Source organism: Carcharhinus amblyrhynchos, chromosome 5 (assembly GCF_965287045.1).
Source record: "Carcharhinus amblyrhynchos chromosome 5, sCarAmb.v2.hapA, whole genome shotgun sequence".
NCBI lineage: Eukaryota > Metazoa > Chordata > Chondrichthyes > Carcharhiniformes > Carcharhinidae > Carcharhinus > Carcharhinus amblyrhynchos.
In genome coordinates, this window is record NC_137328.1 from 14,734,630 (window position 1) to 14,748,547 (window position 13,918).

Here is a 13,918-nt window from a genome sequence, read left to right on the forward strand (position 1 = left end):
ACTGGAACAAGCTACTGTTCATTAAACCCACAGGCAGAGCTGAGAAGTTGCTGGTGAGAAACCAAAGATATCGGAAGTGATCTGAAGATTTGAGATATTTCACTATAGCCTGTGAAGTGATGATTGATGCAATTGTGAATCAACTAGTGGCTGGATCACTGAGAGTTTGTATAAAAGCATAAAAATATACAAGACAAACAAATACTGTAAAGAATAGTTGTAAAACCCAGAATGGATCATTGTTAATACAGTGTAGAGGATGCCTTGTTCAAAAAGGTAGTTGAAAAACCCGGAGGCAGATCCCAAATGAAAACAGCTGAAGGAAAACGTTGTTTGAAAGAAGATTTTAAAACATGCCTTTTTGAATGTGGATTTTGGAAGCACTTGTGTGACAATCATCTTGGGGGACAATTTGATTGAGTGGCGTCTACCACATGGTTTCAATGTGGAGTATTGTCTGACCACAGTCAGCCAATGCGTTTAAAGGGATTGTGTTTGCCAAAAATGTTATAACATAAGATATACTCTGTTACTGGTGTCATCCTTAAATCTGGGCACATTGATGAAGATAAGGAGGTGGGGTGGGGTGGTAAAGGAGTATTCTGTTATAGTCAATCAGTTCATGTTTAATGTGCTGAGAGCTAATTGCTTGCCTTCTGAATCTGTTCATCCACGTTTTTTTAATACAAAAAGTAAAAGTTATAGTATCACGGTGGCACAGTGGTTGGTACTGCTGCCTCAAAAGGTCAGGGACTTTGAGTCACTCTCTGTGTGGAGTTTGCACATTCTCCCTGTATCTGCGTGGGTTTCCTCCAGGTGCTCTGGTTTCCCCCCACAGTCCAAAATGTGCAGGTTAGGTGGATTGGCCATGTTAAATTGCCCCTCAGTATCCAATGGCAGAATCAAAGTTACAGATGAGAAGTACCAAGAATTGTAACTGTATTCGAGTTCTTTGTTTTCCTCAATCTCTCTGCCATCCTTGACAGAGTTCGCCAAACCATCCAACTCGGTGCATCTTCTCAATTTTCTGAATCAGTGGGAATGCTTTTACTTTGTTGCATGGTTTCCCATTCTAACATAGCTAATGGATCTTAACAAAGGCTTCTCATCTCACCCAGTGTGTTCCATGTGCGGCCTCTTAAGGATCTGTCTCTATGGTCTTCCTTTTCCTCATCAAGTTCTGCTCCATGGCAATACCTCCCATCAGAAATGAGAGCATCTTTTATATGTAAACTGACATCACTATCTCTCTACCATCTCTTGCAACTCCTCCACTGTCTCTGAGACCACAGTCTGCTTTTCAAACATGCAGTTTATTGTTCAGAAGGAAACACTTGCCTTTGACCCGAGCATACATTCTGTACCAATGAGAAATGCACTTCTACCACCACTATTTCAGATTAAATTAGATTTCTCACAACTTCAGCATTCAACTTAGCCCCATGATGAGTTTCTGATCCCATATCCTATTCATTACAAAGTCCACCTGTTTGTCAGTATATCTTGCCACTGTCCTACTGCTTAAACTTCCGTTCATTCCTTTGTGACAGCCACATTCTATATCTTTCCAGGCGTCTTCCATTGTTCACCCTCCTCAGTACATCAGTTCTTGCAAAAACCACTGCCCATTTCCTATCCTACACCGAGTCCCACTAGCTCATCCCACCTGTGCTCACTGGTGTACATTAATCCCTGGTCAACCTATTCTTCTAATGTGAAACTCATGGGAAGAATTTTACAGCCCCTATCACCAGAGGCCAGAGAGACTTTCTGGTCTCGATTATGTCAGTGGAATTTTGAATGACTTGCTGCATTTTCCAGCCATGATAGGACTGTAAAGTTCAGCCCAACATCATTGAGCCTAAATCGCTTCATTGCTTCGTCACTCTTGATCTTGGTAGCCTCCTACAATCTTATAATCCTTCATCACCACCCAGAACCCTGCTTTCCTCTGATTCCGACCCCCTTCACATTCCAATTCCCTGCAATCTCCCAGTGAAGGCCATGTCTTCAGCAACCCAAAACTGCCATGCCAAGAAGGAAGTGGCATAGTGGTATTGTCAATGGATTAGTAATCCAGAGATCCAGGGTAGTGCCCTGGGGACCTGGGTTCGATTCCCACCATGGCAGATGTTGGAATTTGAATTCAGTAAAAATCTGGAAGTCTACAGATGACCATGAAGCCATTGTCAATTGTTGCAAAAATGCATTTGGTTCACTAATATCCATTAGGTAAGAAAATCTGCCTCCTTATCTGATCTGGCCTATATGTGACTCCAGATCTACAGCAATGTGTAGATTCTTAACTGCCCATCTGAAATGGCCTAGCAAGCCACACAATTCAAGAGCAATTTGGGGATGGGCAATAAATGCCAATGATGCCCAGATCCCATGAGTGAATAAAAAAAAGACTCAGGGCAATGGTCCAGGGACCTGGGTTCAATTCCTGTTGTGGCAAAAGGAGAAATTTCAATTACAAAACAACTGGACTGCAAAGTCCAATAATGACCATGGAGCAATTGTCACAAAAACCCCATTTGATTCACTAATATCCTTCAGGGAAGAGAATCTGCCGTCATGTGATTCCAGATCCTGAGCAATGTACTTGACTCATAAAATGCCCTCTGAAGTGGTCTGAGCAAGCTATTCAGTTCAAGGGCAATTAGGGTGGGGTAATAAATGCTGGCCCAGCCAACAATACTTATATCAAAAGAATAGGAGATAAAATCAAGAATTTCCTTCCTCTTTTCAGCTAACAGGGCCAAAGGAGGTTCACAAGAATGATCCCAGGAACGAAAATCTTGAGGTATGAGGAGTGTTTGAGGAGTCTGTACTCGATGGAGGTGAGAAGGGGGGTTTGCCATTGGAACTTACAGAATACTGAAAGGCCTGGATAGAGGGGAGGTCTGGAAGATGTTTTCATTAGCAGGAGAGACTAGGATCCAAGGGCACAGCCTCATTTTAAAGGAATAACCTTTTAGAACCGAGATGAGGAGGAATTTCTTCAGCCAGAGGGTGGTGAATCTATGGAATTCATTGTCACAGAAGGCTGTGGAGGTCAGGTCATTGAGTGTACTTAAGGCAAGAGATAGACAGGTTGTTGATCGGTAAGGGGATCAAAGGTTGCAGGGAAAAGGCAGGAAAATGGATTGAGAACCTTATTAGTCATGGTTGAATGGTGGAGCAGACTCGATGGGTTGAATGGCCTAATTCCACTCCTATGGTTAATGGTCTTATGGTTTTAACATCCTTCTTACGAAGCAGCTTACTGGGAAAATGTTGACCATCCTTCTTAATATCTATTTCATTGTCTGATTATACCCCTGTAACTTGAAGATATATATTTTTCCCACTTTGAAAGCACTCTGCAAATATTATGTGCAGTGTTATATATTATGATGGTAGAGACTCTTGTGTTAAGATTGGTCCAGAAGTGTATTTTTTCTCATAAAATGATATTGATAAGAAAGCAGAGCAATTCAAGTTGCAATATATCTTTTAATACTTTTTAGAACAAATTTGTGACTACAGAACTTTAAGTCCTTGACAGGGACTATTCTAAAAAGATTTGATAAAGACAATGGAATAAATCTAATGAATTTGCTCTCCCGGATGTAGAGGTGCTGGCATTGGGTTGGGGTAGGCACAGTAAGAAGTCTCACAACACCAGGTTAAAGTCCAACAGGTTTATTTGGTAGCACGAGCTTTCGGAGCACTGCTCCTTCATCAGGTGACTTACCTGATGAAGGGGCAGTGCTCCGAAAGCTTGTGGTACCAATCAAACCTGTTGGACTTCAACCTGGTGATGTGAGATTTCTTATTGTTCTCCCAGCACAGAGCTTCCCATTGTGGGGATTTGGGGCAAGGGATTATCCATCTGTGCAAGATTTTCCAGCCATTTTTAGATGGAAAATCGTACACAATATGCTGATCTGTGTGCCCTGATCCCCAAAATGGACTGTCATCAAATTAAGGTTCTTGTCGGAAAATTGAATTCTGAAAATGTACCATCTCGCCTTAAGATACAAATGATTCTGAACCCCAAGCATATAGAATATTCGGTGAAAAAACAGTTGACATCATTTCACCAGAAGCAGAGTCGACGCAGCTGCCTTACGCTACAAGAAGTTTCGCAGCATTGTTCACTTATTTCTGTTTTGTTGAGCTTTCTCGCTCCAATGTTGCTGACTTTCTCAGTCTCAGAGGCTTGATAATTTAAATTGCCTGGCACCTTCCCATTCTGGTCACTATTGAGTAGCCGCTGTATGTTTGGCAACACAAACCGCTGCATCCCATCATTGTCATACATCCTCTTAGATTTCACCACAAAGACATCTTCGTTGTGTGAACTTTCCACATTAGCTGAAATGGAAATAAAACTCCATCTATAAACACTGATGGCTTATTGAGATTAAATTTATGTCCTTTCCCTCTACACTAACCATACGCTGCAACCCTCTCTCTCAGTATAAGTGAGATGTTCTGGACCCTTGCTCAGACACCACATATCTAATATTGCACAGAGAAAAAGAATATAAATTGATCATAATTGTGCCAATTAGTTGACGTTTATCATTTTAATACTGAAAATAATGGCATGTCTACCTTGCAAGTAGCAAATATTTTGTTATTGAACTACCAATGGATCGGCATTTCAGCTTTTTATCATAATTTGAAGCAAAGCTTCACTTCAAACAGAGTTTACCCAATCTTCCATTGGTTAAAGTGAGCACTTTAGCCATTTTATCATCCTCCAGAACTTTACAACAAACTTTGTGGTTTTCTATCCTTCAAGATAAGTTTTATGATCCTGCTTTCACAGCTCAGAACTTCATTTGAAAGCACAATGACATTGAGATTTCAGATAAAACTTTTGACAGGAAACAGAAGTATTTTAACTCATTTAAATTTGTACTTGTGGGTCTTAAAAACAAGTTTTTATCTAAGTTCAATTTTGTGCTTCTGCATAAGAAAGGATTGGCATTTTAGTTAAACAGAGGTGCCTGCATGTCTGTGGGTTTTGGTCATTTGAAACAGTGCCTGTACTGGAATTAAAGTGTTGATGGTACAAAAATAAATTGGGTTTAAAGAAAGACTATGCTGTTGCTCAACAACCATGGGGTCACTCTGGTTTAAAGATAACATTTGTGTTTAGTTTTAAGCTGGACCCAGAGGCTGGGCAGGGCAAGGGAGTTGCAGGGAGCAGAGTTCCCAAAAGAGCAAAAGGAAGTCCAGAAACCAGGGAGTTAGGACTAGAAGTACGCCTCGCGGAGACAGCTATGCTAAAAGAATAAGGAATAAGAAGTTGAAGGCATAGGAATACAAAGGAGAGATTAAAATCCTGGAAGTGGATCCTTGATGAAAGCATCCAAGAGTTAGCTAAAAGCAAAGTATTGCGGATGCTGGAATCTGAAACAAAAGCAGAAAATGCTGGAAAATCTCAGTAGATCTGATAACATCTGCGGGGAGAGAATAGAATCAATGTTTTCCGTCTAGAGCTAATAGCAAGAAGAATCAGTGGAGATTTATACTATGAGGTTGGGGGAGTGGAATTGGACAAAGGGAATGTAAATAAGGACAAACAAGGCTGAGAAGGTGCTAAAAAAATGCTCATTAAATGATCAGAACTTGTGAAGGGCAGAACAAAAGTGTAGATTGTTAAAAGACTGCCTGAGGAATGTGATGGTTACCCTGAAAGGGTGGGGGAGAGGGCAAGAGGGAGAGCTGAAATGGAAAGTAGAAAAATGGAGATGAGAAAGAAGGAAGTTGAATTGGATGAATGAGACAAAACAAAATGTAAAATGAATGGGAATAGGGTTAAGGTGGAGGGGAGGATGGGGGGGGGGGGTCTTTCGGGTCAAACCAAGTAGACAAACTCAAATTACATTAGGACAAAGTAAAAGGGGCAGCTCCCCAAAAGGGAGGGGAATGACCCAAACAAAAACAAAAGTACAAAGGAAACTTAAAACACAACAAATCAAAATGTGATTGTCAGGGCCTATAATGCACCTCAGCCCCTGCGGTGCCTAACGGGCACGAAAGGCATCGACTGTGCCCGCGGACACTGCGTGCTCCCTCTCCAGGGACACCTGGCCGCGAACGTAGCTGCAGTAGAGGGGCAGGCAGTCGGGATGGACGCCCCCCCCCCCCCCCCCCCCCCCCCCGATCGTCCGTTGCCTGGACCTGTTGATGGCACGTCTCGCCAGGCCCAGGAGCAGGTTCACGAGGAGATCGGCATCCCTCCCCTCCCCTCTCCGCACCAGGTGTCCATAGATCAGGAGCGTGGGACTGAAGTACAAACAAAACATCAATAAAAGGTGTTTCAGAAAATCGAAAAGGGTGTGCAATCTATAACATAAAACGTAGACATGGTCCACGGACTCCACAAGGCCACAGAAAGGGCAGTCTCGGGAGCCCATGAACTAGTGAATCCTACGGTGAAAGGTGGAGGGGAAGCTTAATGCTCTTAAGTTATTGGACTCACAATGTTCAGTCCAGAAGGCTGTAAAGTGCCCAATCAGAAGCTGAGGTGCTGTCCCTTCAGTTTGTGTTGGTGTTCACTAGAACATTGCAAATGGCTAAGGACAGGCATGTGGACTGGAGAGCAGGGTGGTGTGTTGAAATGGCAAGCGACAGGAAGGTCTGGGTCCTGCTTGCGGATGGGCTGAAGGTGTTCAGCAATCATCCAGTCTACAATTGGTTTCTCCAATGTAGAGAAGACTGTATTAGGAGCAGCGAAAACAACAGACCAGATTGAAGGAGGTGCATGTGAAGCACTGCTTCACTGGAAAGAGGTGTTTAGGACCCGGGGTGGTGAGCCGGGAGGAGGTAAAGGGACAGGTGTTGCACTTTCTACAGTTGCATAGGAAGGTGCTGTGGACAGGGAATGAGTTGTTGGGTACAATGGAGGAGTGGACCAGGGTATCCTAGAGGTAACAGTCGTTGTGGAATGCTGAAAGGGGGAGTGAGGGCAAGATGTGTTGAGTACTGGCATCATGCTGGAGTTGACGAAAGTGACGGAGGATGATCCTTTGAATGTGGAGGCGGATGGGGTTAAAAATGAGGCCAAGAGGGATCCTATCCTGGTTCTGGGAGGAAGGGGAGGGAGTGAGAGCATGCCCTGGGGATGGATAGGATGTGGTTGAAAGCCCTGTCAACCACAGTGGGTGGAAAACCACGATTGAGGAAGAAGGAAGACATATTGGCAACACTATTTTGGAAAGTGGCATCATCAGAACAGATGCGGCGGAGGAACTTGGAGAAAGGGATCGAGTCCTTACAGGATGTGGGGAGTGTAGTCAAGGTATTTGTGGGAGTCAATGGACAGGTTGTCACCAGAAATGGTGACAGAGAGGTCAAGGAAGGGAAGTGTCAGAGGTGGACAAAATGAAGGTGATAGAAGGGTGGAAATTGGAAGTAATTGGAAGAGATTTCCAAGAGTTAATGTCATTTTGGAGAAGGTTATTAAGGCATGTGGAGTTTGGAAACTCATGTGGAAGTCAGAGTTCCAGTGGGAGCAGTTGGCTCAGAGTGTAATAAACATCTTGGGGGGATGGTGTTGCTGAGAAATGCAGAGAGGTTGTCTGTCACTTGGATTCAGAGTCTGCTGTGTCTGATCACTATTGGCCTTTGGTTTGCATGCACTGTGTACTTACCCATAGTATAAGATATATTCAGTAATTTTTGTATGCTGAAAACATCTGTCTACATCTGTGAAGATATAGGTGGGGTAAAGGAGTCAATATTACAGTCAATCTTTTCATGTTTAATAAATATTTTACTTTTTGTTAAAAGCTAAAATTTACAGACTCTGTTCCCCCACGACACTACAGAAAGGCAAAAGTTGAGCCAGAGTTCCTTTCTGGGACCTGACTGTCCAGTTAGTAAGGTCAGCTGGGATCATAACACTTTGTAGAGCTGATTCACCAGCCCGTGTTCCTGTTGAGACTTCCTCACATTGGTATTTTCCAAATGCATTTTCAATGTAGAGCCCACTGCTCCACGCGCCACTGGAATAAATTGGTGATGAAGTACAACTGGGTGGCACAGTGGACAGTGGTTAGCACTGCTGCTTCACAGCACCAGGGACCCGGGTTCAATTCCAACCTCAGGTCACTGTCTGTGTGGAGCCTGCACGTTCTCCCTGTGTCTGCACGAGTTTCTTCCAGGTGCTTTGTTTTCCTCCCACACATCAAAGATGCGCGGGTTAGGGTGATTGGCCATGTTAAATTGTCCCTCAGTGTCAGGGGGACTAGCAGGGTAAGGGGGGGGATGGGGCCTGGGTGGGATTGTTGTCGGTACAGTTTTGATGGGCCGAATGGCCTCCTTTTGCACTGTAGGCATTCTATAAGAATTTATTGTTATTCTATAACTGTGTATTGGATGGTGTCCCCTTTTAGGCTACATCATCTGATGATGTGGAAAGTAGCACCCCTTCCCCACCTTATCACTCTATATAAGACGTGAGGGCAACTGTGGCTGTCATTAATTTTTCTTTGAGCAACTAACTTGAAAATCCATTTTCCAGTCTCAGTACATAGCAGGTCCCAACAGTGAGTGAAAGCTAAGGAACTCTTGAGCTAGGCAGTCCCCACCCTGTCCCTGCTACTGCACATCCATGGCCTTGTTTCGAGCTAGTTCAAGGTTCTGCCTTGAATCAAGATCTCAAGATTTGCAAGTCCAGGACCTGGAGATGCACATAGAATTATACAAAATCCCGCAATGCATTAACAGACCATTCAGGGCAAGTGAAATGTTTCTTTTATTTTGTCATGGACATGGCATAGCTGCCTGGCTAGCATTTATTACTCACCTCTAATTGACCTTGAGAATGTAGTGGTGAGCTGCCTTCTTGAAACCCTAAAGTCCATATGCTGTGGGTTGACCCACAATGTCATTAGGGAGAGAATTCCGGGGTATTGACCCAATGACTGGGAAGGAACACAGATGTATTTACAAGTCAGGATAGTGAGAGGTTTGGAGGGGAAACTGCAGGGGGTGGTGTTCCCATGTATCAGCTACCCTTGTCCTTCTAGATGGAAGTGGTCATAGGTTTGGAAGGTGCTGTTTCAGGAACCTTGGAGAGTTCCTGCAGAGCATTTTGTAGATGGTACACACAGCTGCTACTGAGTGTCGATGATGGAGGGAGTGGATATTTGTGGATGTGGTGCTAATCAAGCAGATGTTGTCAAGCTTCTTGAGTGTTGCTGGAGCTGCACTCATCCAGACAAGTAGGGAGTATTCTATCACAATCCTGACTGATGCCTTGGGCAGATTTTGGGGAGTCAGGAGCTGAGTTTTGTGCCACAGTATTCCAAGCCTGGAAGTCAAGTAAAGAATCATGTTGTGGGATGAGCAGGTCAGGTCAGGAGGAGAATTTGCTTGGGACTAGTTAGATTGTGTTGGGCGATTGGAGATCAAGTGGGTAATCAGGGAATCGGAGAGGGAGTTGGGATTACAGGGCAGGTGGACTGGGGGCTGAGGGGGGAGGGGGTAGAATGAGTGTTTGGAGGGTCAGTGATATAATTGTCCAGGAGTTAGACTAGGTTATTTTCTGTCTAACACTGCCAGAGTGACTCTCCGGGCAAGGAGTTTGGAAATGTCTGAAGTTTCTGACTCTAATCCAGAGTTGGAGACTTTTCTGGGAGTCTCTGGGAGAAGGGAAATTGCTCAATGGAAGTTTACATTTCCTGGATAATGTTGACAGAGTCTTGTGATGGGATTTCTAAAGGTCCCATTAGTGCACCTTTCAGGTTACACCCGGTCTCTGATCGGCTGCAAGAGATCTAGAAGATCTGGGATTATATTTTCTCTTCTGTAGTCACCTTGTTTTGAATTCTATGCGTTCTGCTACAGTGCACTGACTCCATGGGCCCAGGATCTCAGTTATGAGGCTATTGCACAATATCTTGTCCAAAGCCTTTTGACAATCCAAACATATTCCATATGTGTGTTTGTGAATTTTTTTTTGGCAGAATAGACCTGTCTTAATTTCTATTTAAGGTTATTAAAAAATTGCCATTTGTTGGTCTAGCTTTCAATTGTAACTCTTTAACAGTTTAATTACAGTTCCATTCTCATCCCCTCAATATTAGCTTTAGGTTCATTCAATTTTTATTAACCTTACTTATGATTTTAACTTTATCTTAAATTTTTTTCTTACCTTAAACCTTGGGGCAGCACGGTGGCACAGTGGTTAGCACTGCTGCCTCACTGTGCCAGGGACCTGGGTTTGATTCTCAGCTTGGGTCACTGCCAGGGTGGAGTTTGTACATTCTCCCCATGTCTGTGTGGGTTTCCTCCAGGTGCTCCAGTTTCCTTCCTCAGTTTAAAGATGTGCAGGTTGGGTGAGTTGGCCATGCAATGTACAAACTCCATAAAGACAGTGACCCAAGCTGGGATTCGAACCTGTATCCCTGGCAAGAAGCGATTCTTCCCTGCAACGATCAGGCTTTTAAATGGACCTACCTTATATTAAACTAATCTTTCTCTACACCTTAGCTATGACTGTAACACTATATTGTGCACTCTCTCCTTTCCTTCTCCCCTATGTACACTATGAACAATATGTTTTGTCTGTATAGTGTACAAGAAACAATACTTTTCACTGTATCCCAATACATGTGCCAATAATAAATCAAATTAAGAATTATGCATTTAGTTCACCTAATTATCCTCAAGCAAATGGACAGAGTGAGAGGGAGAACTGTTCAGCAGTAATTAAAGAAAAAGAAGGGCCCTCATTTTAGCTCTTCTGAATTATCGATCCTTGCCATCACAGAATTCTTTTTTCCAGTGGAGTTACTAATGGGTAGGAGATTGGGGAACACAGCTTTAACCTCCTTCTTACACTACAGTTAAAGTTAAAGTTTTATGTATTAGTCACAAGTAGGCTTATATCCACACTGCAATGAAGTTACTGTGAAAATCCCCCAGTCACTACACTCTGGAGCCTGTTCAGGTATACTGAGGGAGAATCTAGCATGGCCAATTCACTTAACTAGCACGTCTTTCAGACGGTGGGAGAAGCACCTAGAGGAAAGCCATGCAGACAAAGGGAGAACATGCAAACTCTACACCGATAATGACCCAGGACAGGTTTGAATCTGGGTTCCCGGCTTTGTCAGGCAGCAGTGCTCACCTCTGTGCTACTGTGCCACAATTCAAACCCAACATTACCACAAATGACCACAAGAAGGTAAAACAGCAGGAAGAACAGATTTATAATCATGCTGGGAACTTGACGTAAAGCATATGAGTTCCCAGGGTTGAAGCCCGGAGAGAGAGCTTAGGTCTGAGACCAACAGAGGGAAGGCACGCTCATTGAAAAACTCCACCATTAAGTTTGTACAGAGTTGAGGCAGGCCAGGGTATCATAAAGTGATATCAGAGTGCCTTAATATCATTGAAAAGAAAGCCAGTAGAAACTCAGGCCAGAATTTCATGTTCCCCTGACAGCAGGTTTTATTTTGCTGGGGAAGATGGTAGGGGTGTGAAATTGAAGGAACAGGATTTCCTCCCAGTTCCCACCTGCCCCTCACTGTTGGTGGGCAGGTCGATTGACCAGGTGGCCTGTAGGGACTAGCTGCAACCTAGGTGCAGGGCAGGATGAAATGTCTGGCCCGAAATAAAATTAACAAATGCGCCTGGGACAGAGATCTGTGTATGATTGTGCTACCGACACATTTGGGGCTCAGTTTTAACATCAATGTTTAGACTTTAAGGTTTAGCAGCTCCCTGAGATTGCTCCGCAGAGGTTGTCCCCCTGAGGGAACATGTTGAAAACATCAGCTCGCACCCACTCATCCTGGCGCCTACCCTCTTTCTGCCCTCCCTGGCAGTGCTTAACTATTTCACACTGGATGACAGGTAATTGGCCAACCAGCATGAAACTTTGCTCTAGGGATAAACACGGCCGAGGACACATTTTGTGTCTGCTTCTGAGCCTGCGTGTGCATGTGACCAACAGTCAAAACATTCAGGCTAATATGTACTGACTGATGTAAATCCAATTGTAACTGATGCTCTTGAATGTCCACATCCTGGCCAATAAGAACATATAATGATTGATAATTCAACCCCCCCACCTCACCAAGTTTTTACTTAGTCCACTACAGACTGAATTTAGGGGCAGGAAAAGGCCGGCTTGTCTATCAAGCATCTCCCGCCCTGCAAGCCAGCAGTGAAAAGTCTTTGCCGTGACCACCACAGCTTTGGCAAAGATATGGCAGTGTGGTGGGAACATCTCCAAGAAAAGTCCTGTACCCCTCATTGAGCAGCTCATCTCCATTACCCTGGTTTACATGCTGACCAACCCTTTACTGAAGAGTTCATTCCAATTTATTGACCCCAGTGAAACTATTAGTACACTAGGCCAAAAAGTGCACTAAATATTGGGACTAATATGCTCTTCTTCATTGTGGTCAGTGACAGTGGTCATATGACAGTGTGGGAAGATCAATAAAAGGGACAGATGCAAAGAAAATCCAACCACGTCCCCATCTGGGAGACACACAGACTCGCTTTCAACAGGAATTACTATTTCAAGTTTATTTACTGGTATTACAAGTGGGGTCACGTAAGTTATGATGAAAATCCCCCAGTCGCCGCACTCCAGTATCTGTTTGGACACACTGAGGCAGAATTTAGCATGGCTAATCCACCTAACCAGCTCATCTTTGGGACTGTGGGAGGAAACCGGAGACCCGGAGAAAACCCATGCAGACGCGGAGAGAATGTGCAAACTTCACGCAGACAGAGACCCAAGCTAGGAATCGAATCCAGGTCCTTGGCGCTGTGAGGCAGCGGTGGCATTGTGCCACCGTGCTGCCCGAACAACAGTCAGGGATAGGAAGTGGCTGATTTACTCCCTTCCATTTTCTAAGGTTGTTGAGGCCAATTGTGTCTGACTAATTAACTGAATTCAATTAATAAAACACTGACTGAAGATTGAACCTGAAATGCATCCCAGAATTTTTTTTTGGGCTCTACCTCATGTTAAATGTACAGGATTTTCTGTAGAGATAATGACACTATTTTAATCACTACTGATAACAAAGATTAATCCCATCCTATTTTAACAGGAAATACATTCAAATGTTTAATTCTCACAGGTCAATCAAATGTCTTTACCTTGACGAATAGGGCGGATTTAATACTCACAGGGTTTCTTGGAAAGGAAAAATTCTTGGTCGAATTCCTGGCAGATTGAGAGTACTGTGATGACAAATGAACGGCCACAGAGATTGCTGAATGTCTTCTCAGGATCTACTACTCCTTTCACTGAGTGGGGAAAGGAATTCAGCGCCAGGCCAATTGCCAGGATGGAGACCAGACTCTTCATTTCAGCTTCACAGGTGATCACGTTCTGGCGCTCTTGACTCTGTGAGAAGACTCACAATACCAGGTTAAAGTCCGACAAGTTTATCCGATCGTGACCCCGCAAGCTTTCGGAAATGCTGTTCCTTTGTCAGGTAAGTGGAAAGTTCTGATCAGAGAAAGACATATAAAGACACATACAGTTTACAGAATACTGATCAGAATGCGAGTCTTTACAGCTAATCTGCTATTCAAATCTTAATCACTCTTGACTCTGTACAGGAACCGAGTGCCAATCGCTGCTGTCGCTCTCTAATAATTCTACTGTGTGAAAGGACCTGCTTCTATCGACTGATCCAAATACCTTTTCTGGTCTCAAACTCTGACTGGATTGAATTTCTCTGTTGATTCTGAGTATTTTTTACTATTTCGTTCATCTGTTTCTTTCTCCCTTTTTAAGCAGTTCTGCTCCCTTAGCTTCGGCTCATTACTGTTTTACATTAACTCTTGCCCCTTGTTCTAGAGATCCTTTCAGATTCCACCAAACCCTTGGGTCCCAGCCGAACGTAACTATATTTTCACCTTTGATTAATGTTTAGTC

At 43.7% G+C, this 13,918-nt stretch overlaps 1 protein-coding gene across 2 annotated transcripts in view; it reads left to right on the forward strand.

The window, feature by feature from the left end:
- LOC145343399 (uncharacterized) overlaps nt 1–13,918 on the forward strand; it is a 77,463-nt gene that overhangs the window by 38,033 nt on the left and 25,512 nt on the right. The window contains exon 1 of one of the 2 annotated variants that reach the window (XR_013886700.1): nt 13,125–13,472. The exons of the other annotated variant lie outside the window; for it this stretch is intronic. The gene's annotated coding sequence lies outside the window, so the exon portion shown is untranslated. Of the gene's footprint in view, nt 1–13,124; nt 13,473–13,918 lie in introns of those variants that run through there. 2 annotated transcript variants of the gene reach the window in all.